This window comes from Silene latifolia, chromosome 3 (genome assembly GCF_048544455.1).
Source record: "Silene latifolia isolate original U9 population chromosome 3, ASM4854445v1, whole genome shotgun sequence".
In the NCBI taxonomy this organism is placed as follows: Eukaryota; Viridiplantae; Streptophyta; class Magnoliopsida; order Caryophyllales; family Caryophyllaceae; genus Silene; species Silene latifolia.
Window position 1 is genome coordinate 108,775,662 of NC_133528.1, and position 9,143 is coordinate 108,784,804.

Consider the following 9,143-nt stretch of genomic DNA (forward strand, 5'->3'; position numbering starts at 1 on the left):
TGGGTAGTCTTCAATTCAGCTATTTGAGCAAGTATAGCCTCCAACTTTTCCGCGACCGCACTATTTGAGCCACTTCCTCTCTTACTTCCTCTGGGATTACTGTACTCAGCTGTGTAAGTAGTTATTTGATCAATCAATTTCCAAGCATTACTGTCATTCGTGTTATCTTGGAATCTCCCATTGGCAGCTGAATCAAGTAAGACTCTATGATCATCATACAACCCGTTGTAAAATTGGTTGCAAAGGAACCAAATTTCAAAACCATGGTGAGGGAAGAACCGCACTAGTCTTTTGAACCGTATCCAAGCTTCATTAAAATCCTCAGTAGTCCCTGTTTAAAACTTGTAATCTAACTTCTCAATGCATTGGTTTTCTGGGGTGGAAAATACCTCTTGTAGAATGCAGGAGCCAATGAAGTCCAGTTGGTAATTGCGTCGGTCTCCATGTCTAAGTCCCTTAACCACTCAGCTGCATCATCTTTCAAAGAAAAAGGAAAGAGAGTTTGTTTCACCTGATCTTGAGTTACTCCAGCTGTTAAAGGAATAGAGCAACAATAAGTGACAAACTTCTCCATATGCCTTGCAGGGTCCTCTCCAGCTTTTCCTCCAAATAAATTCCTCTCAACAAGGCTTATGTAGGAAGACTTGATCTCAAAAGTCCCTTTATCAGTGGTAGGGAGCTCGAAGCCTTTAGAAATGGAAGCCACCATGGGTTTGCAGTGACTTGCTAATGTAGGCATCTTTGGTGTTTTAGAAGTCACAGCTGCAGAAATAAGAGTGTCTTCTTTAAAGGATGAATCTTCTGCAAAAGTATACCGCTCGTAGTCAAGTGTACTCAAGCCTTCCACTTGACTTACTTCTCTTTGAAATGTTCGTCCGTAGCTAAAAGCCTTTTCTGGCTCGGGATCGAAAGGTATAATGTCTAACCTGTTAGACCTGGGCATGCACGAAAACAACAAGAAAAGATAAAACTGCCTCAAGGAACTGAAGTTCCATGAAACAAAAGACAAAAATAAACAGAAACAAACAGAACAATTGTTGCCTCCCCGGCAACGGCGCCAAATTTGACAAGGTTATTTTTAGTCGTTTGCCTTAATCAAAATAAATCCTAGCTTAGTACTAACAAAATAGCTAACGGTAAGTCAGGGTCGAATCCACAGGGAGGCGGTGATTATCTAGTTTGTTTATATTTAAATCCGTCTTAAAGGTAACAAGTTATGGGGTTTTGATTGGTTTGATTTGTAACAACTAATAGCAAATTAAATAAAGATGATAAAAAATAATATTAAAGAGTCTAGGGATTCGTGTTCACTAGGTAGTCATCAAAGGGTAGGATTTAGTTCATTGATTGAGCAATTTATATTGTTGAAAGTCATATGATCAGTCGATTCTAATATGTCTTTTTAGATCTAACTTAACATGCAATCACTATCATTAAGTCGGTCTAATTTAATAATCTTGGCCTATACTAGTCTTAACCCTGTCGGTGATAATCCTAGTTTATGCGATACTAATTAATCAATTCTGATCAGTAATCAACTAATTAGAGGTAAAACAATAATTGAACAACAATAGAAAACAATTTAACAATCAATTAATAATAATCCATTTTCTAACAACCTAGATCCCCTTTCACTCTAAATGATAAGTTTAGCTACTCATACTAATTATAATAGCAACAATAACAATAATAGAAGGCATAATTAAGAACATGAAAGATGAACAAGCAACTGAAATTATAATTATTGAAAGATTAGAATAATACCGTAAAGTAGCAATGTTTAGATCCGGAAGGAAGAACAATAAAAATAAACTAAACTAAGTATTTTAGAGTAGCTATACTAAACCTACGGTAAATAAAGCGTAATTAACCTAAGATATGAGTTTAGGTATTTATAATAATACATAACCGACTTAAGGAAAATTGCGGAAATTATGGAAATAAGCGGTTCCTCGATCGAGCCCTTGGTGCACTCGATCGAGCATGCTAGTTCCTCGATCGAGCCCTTGGTCAGTTGATCGAGGCACCAAAGTTCAGGAACCCCAACTCTCGACATTGCATATTTTAATTTATTAGGTTGGTTCCTCGATCGAGCCCAAGGTTTACTCGATCGAGTAACCAAGTTCCTGCTTCGCGCACTGAAATTGAAACGGCCACCATTTCTTCGTTACTTATCAGAAATAAGCGATTTTTGCGGCGTTGGAAAGCTAAGAAGATAAGCTTTAACCTCCAGTTAGAATCACATGAATATCAGGTTTAGAACTTGAGATATGGCTCTTCAAAGTAGGCACTTGTAATAAGAAGCTATTTTCTTCGTGTTTTCTTCTTAACTTCTCTTCCTTCATTCTTATGGATTCTCGTGCCATGCTTCGTGTATCCCTTCATGCCCACTACGCAATGCCCATTTCATTCCTTTGCTCCTCAAATACATCATTCCTGCATTAAACATCAAAAAGCGGAAGTATCGACATTCAAACATAAAAGGCATGTAATTAACATAATTTAGCACGAAATCGTAACAAATGCAATTAAGGGGAGGCATAAATATGTATATAATTATTACTCATCAAATATTGAATCGACCGATCATAATACCTTAAACAACATAATTAGCTCTATCAATGAATTAAATCACACCCCGTATGACTACCTAGTGAACGCGAATCCCTAAAATCTTTAATATTATTGTTATTCATCTTTATTTTACATTGCTATTAGCTGCTAGGAACTAAATCAAAAATCCCCCAAAATTGGTTACTTTACGACGAACTTAAATATAAACAGACTAGATAAATTAACTAGCCTCCTTGTGGATTCGACCCTGACTTACCACTAGCTATCTTGTTAGTAGTAGTATAGGATTTATTTTGACTAAGGTCGAACGACTGAAAATAACCTTATTAGAACCTATCAAATCATGGATATACGAGCAAAAAACTCCAACTCCTAACAACTTTTAAGCTTTATAACTTTCAAATCCACTATCTCTCCACACACGAGAGAGTACGTGCTAATTGCTTACATGCTTACATACTTGTGTGCTTATTTTCTTACATGCTTATGTGCTTACGTTCTTGTCTATGAGGCTGCGAATTTATATGGTCATTAACCATGCAGGCAATCGTGAGAAGCAAAACTCACTCCAACTGGGCGCTGAGTACTTCCCAGCAAACGCCGACCCATGATGTCCGGTTCCCAAGAACTAAGGCTTTAGCCGTGTCATTTACTTGTCATACTCTACCCCCGACGGGCAACAACTAATGTCCCCAATGAGTCTTGACTGGTTTATAACTCCTCAACGAGTGTCGATTTTCAAATGGAAGTCACACGGGTCTTTCAAAGACCCTCGCAACATGATTCATGATCTCGTAGCAGCACTATCCCAAAATGGCCTCTCACCAAGCCTTTCTAGATAATTAATTCCCCGTGGAGAAGGTGAAGTTCATTGCTCCTTAGCCAAACCTCTCAACATCAAACTGACAAAGACGTCACTACCCTAAGACACCTATGATGTTTCTCCCCAACCTAGAACCCAAAGAAAATTTTGGCCACACAGTTAACTCTTAGGTTGTCTAGCCTAGATACTTTATATCCCCCTTAGACTCCTTAGTTTTTGCTTAGATTTCATGACCTCCTTTGAACTATTTTGGAGAAACCTTTCTAAGCTCCTTAAGCATATCCAACATCAACCTACAATTTAAACTCCTTAGTCCCTCAGGGTTTCCAAACTTTGAGACGTTAGGAATTTCCTTGAACACTCTAAGTCTAACCCTTTAGACTCACGAGGTTACCATATATCAGCGTATTACCTAGATTATTTAGTCTAGATCCCCTCGATGCTATCCACTACGCTCCCTACAAAACATCCAACATGAACTCTTTAAGAGATCCATAGCATTATTGTAGCACCCTTAGATTCTCTAGTCTAGCTCTTTGGTGTTCAAGTCTCTATTGCGCATCCTCCAGAAGGTATCCCAAGTATGATCTGTTCTTATGGCCAGCGAGCCTTTATACGTAGTCTAATGGACTTTAAACGACCCGCATCAATAGTCTACAGACTCTAAAATGTTCCTGACGGCATGTCCTTAACTCGAATCCCCGAGTCGCCTCGACGTCGCCCTTCCCGCCGGCAGGTCCTTGGCTCAAACCCTTTTCAGTCGCCTCGACGTCGCAATAGTATTAACGTTGTAATCTTAAATTGACCTAGAGGCTATACTTTGACTTTCGCTCTATCCAAGCCTCGGTCAAAATGGGGGCTCTATAGATACCCGATAACTGCATCTTCAAAAAAACACCCGATGGTGATCGGACTACAACGTGCTTTGATATGCGTGCATGAATTGGTTATACATGATACGGTTTAATTCGTTACTCGCATATGAAAAATAATTTCAAAATTGGTTTTCTAACATCATTTGCATTAAAACAACACTTTTTAGAGTTAAAACCGACTTCGGACCTACAACCGACTCGGAACTCGCAATCCGAGTCAACCTGAGTCAACCCGAGTCTCGAACATCTAAAATAATGCCATGAATGGTTTTATCATGCCATTTGCATTAAAATGACACTAATTAGAGTCAAAACCGACACTGGGCCAAAAACCGACTCAAAATTCAAATCCCCGACTAAACATGGTCAAACTCGAGTCAAACACACAATACCCACCCCAAATAACACCCAAAATAAAATTTAGACGGATAGGCAATCACATAAGCCACAAAACACAACCAGCCAAAACATCTGTTAGAACAAAGAAAAATCAAAATTTCCGTAAAGGACATGACACCCCATTGAGGCACTAGATGGCTCGCGCCTAAATTGGCCTCCTCCTTAGTCTCCAAGAAAAGTCAACCGACCTACCATCCCACATTTCTCTATTAATATCCACCTTCACACCCCCATCATCCTCATGCGAGTGTTCCGCCTCTTCACCTCTCCCATAAACTTCTAGACCTCTCGACTTACTAAGTCAAAAAATCGACACGTGTTTTCGACCTACCCATAGAAAACACAAGCCTTACAGATTTTGTTTGGTACCGTCGCCGTGCATTCGACCGACCCATATGACCAACTCAACATTAATCAACTTAAACATATTTTCAAAACAAAATATTTTTTCAACACCATTTTAAATTGCCATTCACGCCACTCTGAACCAAAAAAAATGAACTTTGTCGACCCGAAACTGAGCACCTGAATCATTAATTGAGAGCAAGAACTGAAGTGATGAAGTGAAGGAGGACATGAATCATTAATTGAGAGCAGGAACTCCGTTGACCCGAAAATGAACCCCACTCTACTTGTCGACCTGCTCCTGCTCGGGTCTTGAACTCGATCCCACCTGGGTCCATAGTTAACCCGCACGGGTTTGTTGAAGTCGTTAATTCAAGTGTGGGCAAACTTTTGAAACTGAATCATGCTCATTGAAAAATCATACTTTGCAGCATTTGTAAAATAGTTTGGAAAAACATAGAGTGAGAGAGCAGGAAGAAGGAGAATCTAGAAATCAAATGAATGAATTGGGGAAGAAGGAGAATTCTGGAAATGGGGAAGAAGGAAAAGTTTGGTTATTAATGAACTAGTTAGTGTATGTCAATGAGGGTAATCTTGGTATTTCGCGTAAATCGGAACTTAAAAAGTCGGAAAATATGAAAAATGGTGTTCGGGATAGAAATACGGTGGTAATTGGGGAGTATATATTTAAGTTCGGGGGTTATTTGTAAAAATGAAAATATGTGGTGGTAATTTGTAAAAAGGCCCAAATACGTGATGGTTATTTGTAGTTTTTCCAAAAATAAAATAATACAAAATGTAAACAAACTCTTACAAAACTTTAAATAAAATCTTCATTTGAAATAAAATCCTTTTGAACTGCATCAGAAGTAACCTGAAATAAAACCAGAAGACAGAAAGGAACTACCCCCATGATGAGTAGCCCAGAAGGGAGAAAACACGTCAGCTAAAAAGCCGAGTAATAGATAATACCTTAATATAAGCAGCGTAGTTTTTGGTCATGGCGTGGAAACATACACACGTAAAAAGTAAAAATAAATAGAGAGATTAATAAAAACACTCCCCGATAACTAAACTCAACCTCAAACCAACTCAAACTAACTCTGTTCTATTTCCATTGTATAATACTTATCTCACCTTCATAATTAACCAAGTCTCAGCTTATTACTCTGTCACACTCATTACTCTGTCTCATAATATAATACTCCAAAGAAACCAAGTATCGTATTCTCATCGCCGAAACTAAGCCAAGGACAAGGGGTGAGTGAACTGGGAGGAAAAAAACCGCAAAACGATATTTCCATCTTAATATCGATTCCAAACTCATTATATATAACTCAATAACCAGGGTCCTGTAAACACAATATGACATAAAGGCCCCATTGTTGGAGCTTGTGTCCTCCACAAATTAGTGTGATAATATTTGTAAATCTCTTACAGGTTCACATGGGTATACTTCGTATATTTAATCAGTTGATTAACGTTTACCTAATAACGGTTGGCTTGCTAGAAAGTTTGACGTTATTATCATACAGATGGCGGTGATCAACTGGTCCCTAAAGGTCACGCCTATAGGATGTGTTTGAGAAATGTGGTTATAGAAATATAATTACATTGATGCCCAATATGACTAAAAAGTTAGTCAATGTGTTGATGAGATAATTATTTAATGAAAATTAAATAATATTAGTTGAGACGAATTAACTGTCAATTCGTAAATTAAATATAATAAGTTATATTTAATTAAATATATATAATGTTAGCTTGGACGAATTAATCTGTTAATTCGTAATTAAATATAATCAGTTATATTTAATATCAACAAGTTGAATGTGTCATAGTGGTAATAGTGAGGGTACACATACCAAGAGGTCTTGGGTTCGATCTTCACTAGATGACAATTCAACACACTTTATATATTTTTGGAAAGACCAAAAATAAAGAGAATATACTCTTTATTTCGGTCAGTTTGGCCGAAATTAGGAAAGATTTTTCTTTCCTAATTGACTCCATAATTTCGGTCAGTATAAGAAAGAAAGGAGAGAATTATTCTACCCTAATTCTTTTTCTTGACCTAGCCTCTCTCTCTCATCAAAAAGGAAAAACACAAAACAACTAAATTTTACAGAAAATTTTGGATCGATTTCTAGCATAATCAAGGGGCATATCTCATATCGCCTTGGGTGCAACTGATAGGCGAATATCAATTTTGATATTGTTCTTAGGCCAATTTTGCTAGGACCGAAGGTTAATTCTGAATCCTTTACACTTTGTTTATGTATTTTGTTTATGACCATTGATCATCATTGTTAAACTCGTTATAATCCTTTTAGTTTAAGGGAAGTATACAGATTATTTCCCACAAGTGGTATCAGAGCAAAGGCCACGATTTTAATTTTGATGATTTTCATAAAAAATATGTATGTAAACAATGGGGATTTCGAAAAACAAAAATTATTAGGGTTTTCGGCTGAATTTTTTTTTGTGCCGAGAGAATTTTTTTTTCGGCCTGTTTTTCCTTTCTTGATGATTTATTTCCATTTGATTCATATGAATTATTGTTTTAATATGTTAAGATGATAATAAAATGAATTTGTAGATACCTTGATTTAATTCGGATTAAATTAAATTGTTAATGGAATAATCATGTCGATGAGACAAGAACTTGTTTTTGCTATATAGTTTTAGCATATAAGATTAATCATGTTCATTAATTCACTTGCTAAATCACGTTCTATATGGCAACTGTAAACATTTTCTTCATCGGTTTTGTTTTAGGGCAATTCTTGCCGCAAGTTTTTTTTTGTGACGGCTGTTTTATTTTTTTTTGCCGTTGATTTTTTCCTGTTCGGTACTGTACACCGTGAACAGTGTTCATAAAAAAAAAAAAAAAAACTGTTTTTGGGTTATTGTGTTTTTTTTAATTGTCGTATCTAAAAGAAAAAGGAAAAGGAAAGTTTTTTCTTTCCTTGTTTTTGCCTTATTTCCGAGAAAAAAAAATTATTATTGGTTGTTTTTTTTTTCAGCCGTGAGCTGAGTTTACAAATATAAAAAAAAAATTATTTTCCTTTTTGCCGAGACCCAAAAGGAAGAAAAATTGGATTTTGTTTTTTTATTTTGGCCAATTAGTTATTGTGAATCGGTTCACAATTTAAAGATACCGAGTTATTTTAAAGCAGTTTAAATTATGACGGATAGAATTCATATTACAAGTTTAATATGGATCAAGAATGAAATTAATGTGATTAATTGCGGAATTGTCACATAATTTAATTTAAATAGGTGGTTTGGATAAATTAATCAACATAATTAAGGAATTGTGTTATGAATGTTTAATTTATTTTAGTTGATGCTTTTAATTTTGTTGAATGAATCGATTGAATGAATTTTATTTACGTATTTAATTTTGCAATCGGTTGTAATTTGTAATACTTAGTGTGGCCTTAGTCAAATTATGTTTTCGTAATGAAGGAAACATGATTTTTTATGTAATTATGAGATCTCGAATCTCCTTTATTTTATTTTAGTTTTGGGTTTTGAAATTAGAATGTAATAAATAGGTCAATTATGTAATTTTATTTATTGTAATTTCAAAGAAGAACAAAGATGGAGATTGGAGCTCACTCCCGCTACATGGATCAAGGTGGAACATCAAGACAAGCTTCTCGGGTCCAAGGATGGATTCCAAACTTGTATTTATTGTTCATTTTGATAGGATAGGCCACACCAGGACTTTTACTGTTTTTACGTTTTTTTCATTCTTATTGCTTTTCATTCACATGATTAGTTTATGCATCATATTCCGCCTAAAACCAAACCACCTACTACTAAAATGCATGAAAATTGACTCATATAGGTTGTATGTTAGTTTTCATGGACATGCAGATGTCACAGTCTATAAGCCATCACCTTAGTTTATTCATTCTCGCATGCTAGATTATAGTTCACTTAAAATGAATTAAAATAAAGTTGATGGGATCTTCCTCTAAAACGGAAATTGAGATTAGTCTTTATAAGGGCAAATATCTATGAATCCCTTCTTCGTCGGTAGGCCTAATATGACCCCTTCTACGTTGGGTAAGTAGTTGTGTTGACTTAGTTTACCTCAACATCATAATCCGAAGAGT

The 9,143-nt window shown here is 36.0% G+C and overlaps 1 non-coding gene across 1 annotated transcript; it reads left to right on the top strand.

Annotated features, from left to right (window-relative positions):
• The first annotated feature begins 258 nt into the window (after positions 1-258).
• On the top strand, positions 259-364 carry LOC141650316 (small nucleolar RNA R71). Its single transcript, XR_012546357.1, has one exon. It is a non-coding gene; the product is annotated as a small nucleolar RNA R71 (small nucleolar RNA).
• Positions 365-9,143: the final 8,779 nt, after the last annotated feature.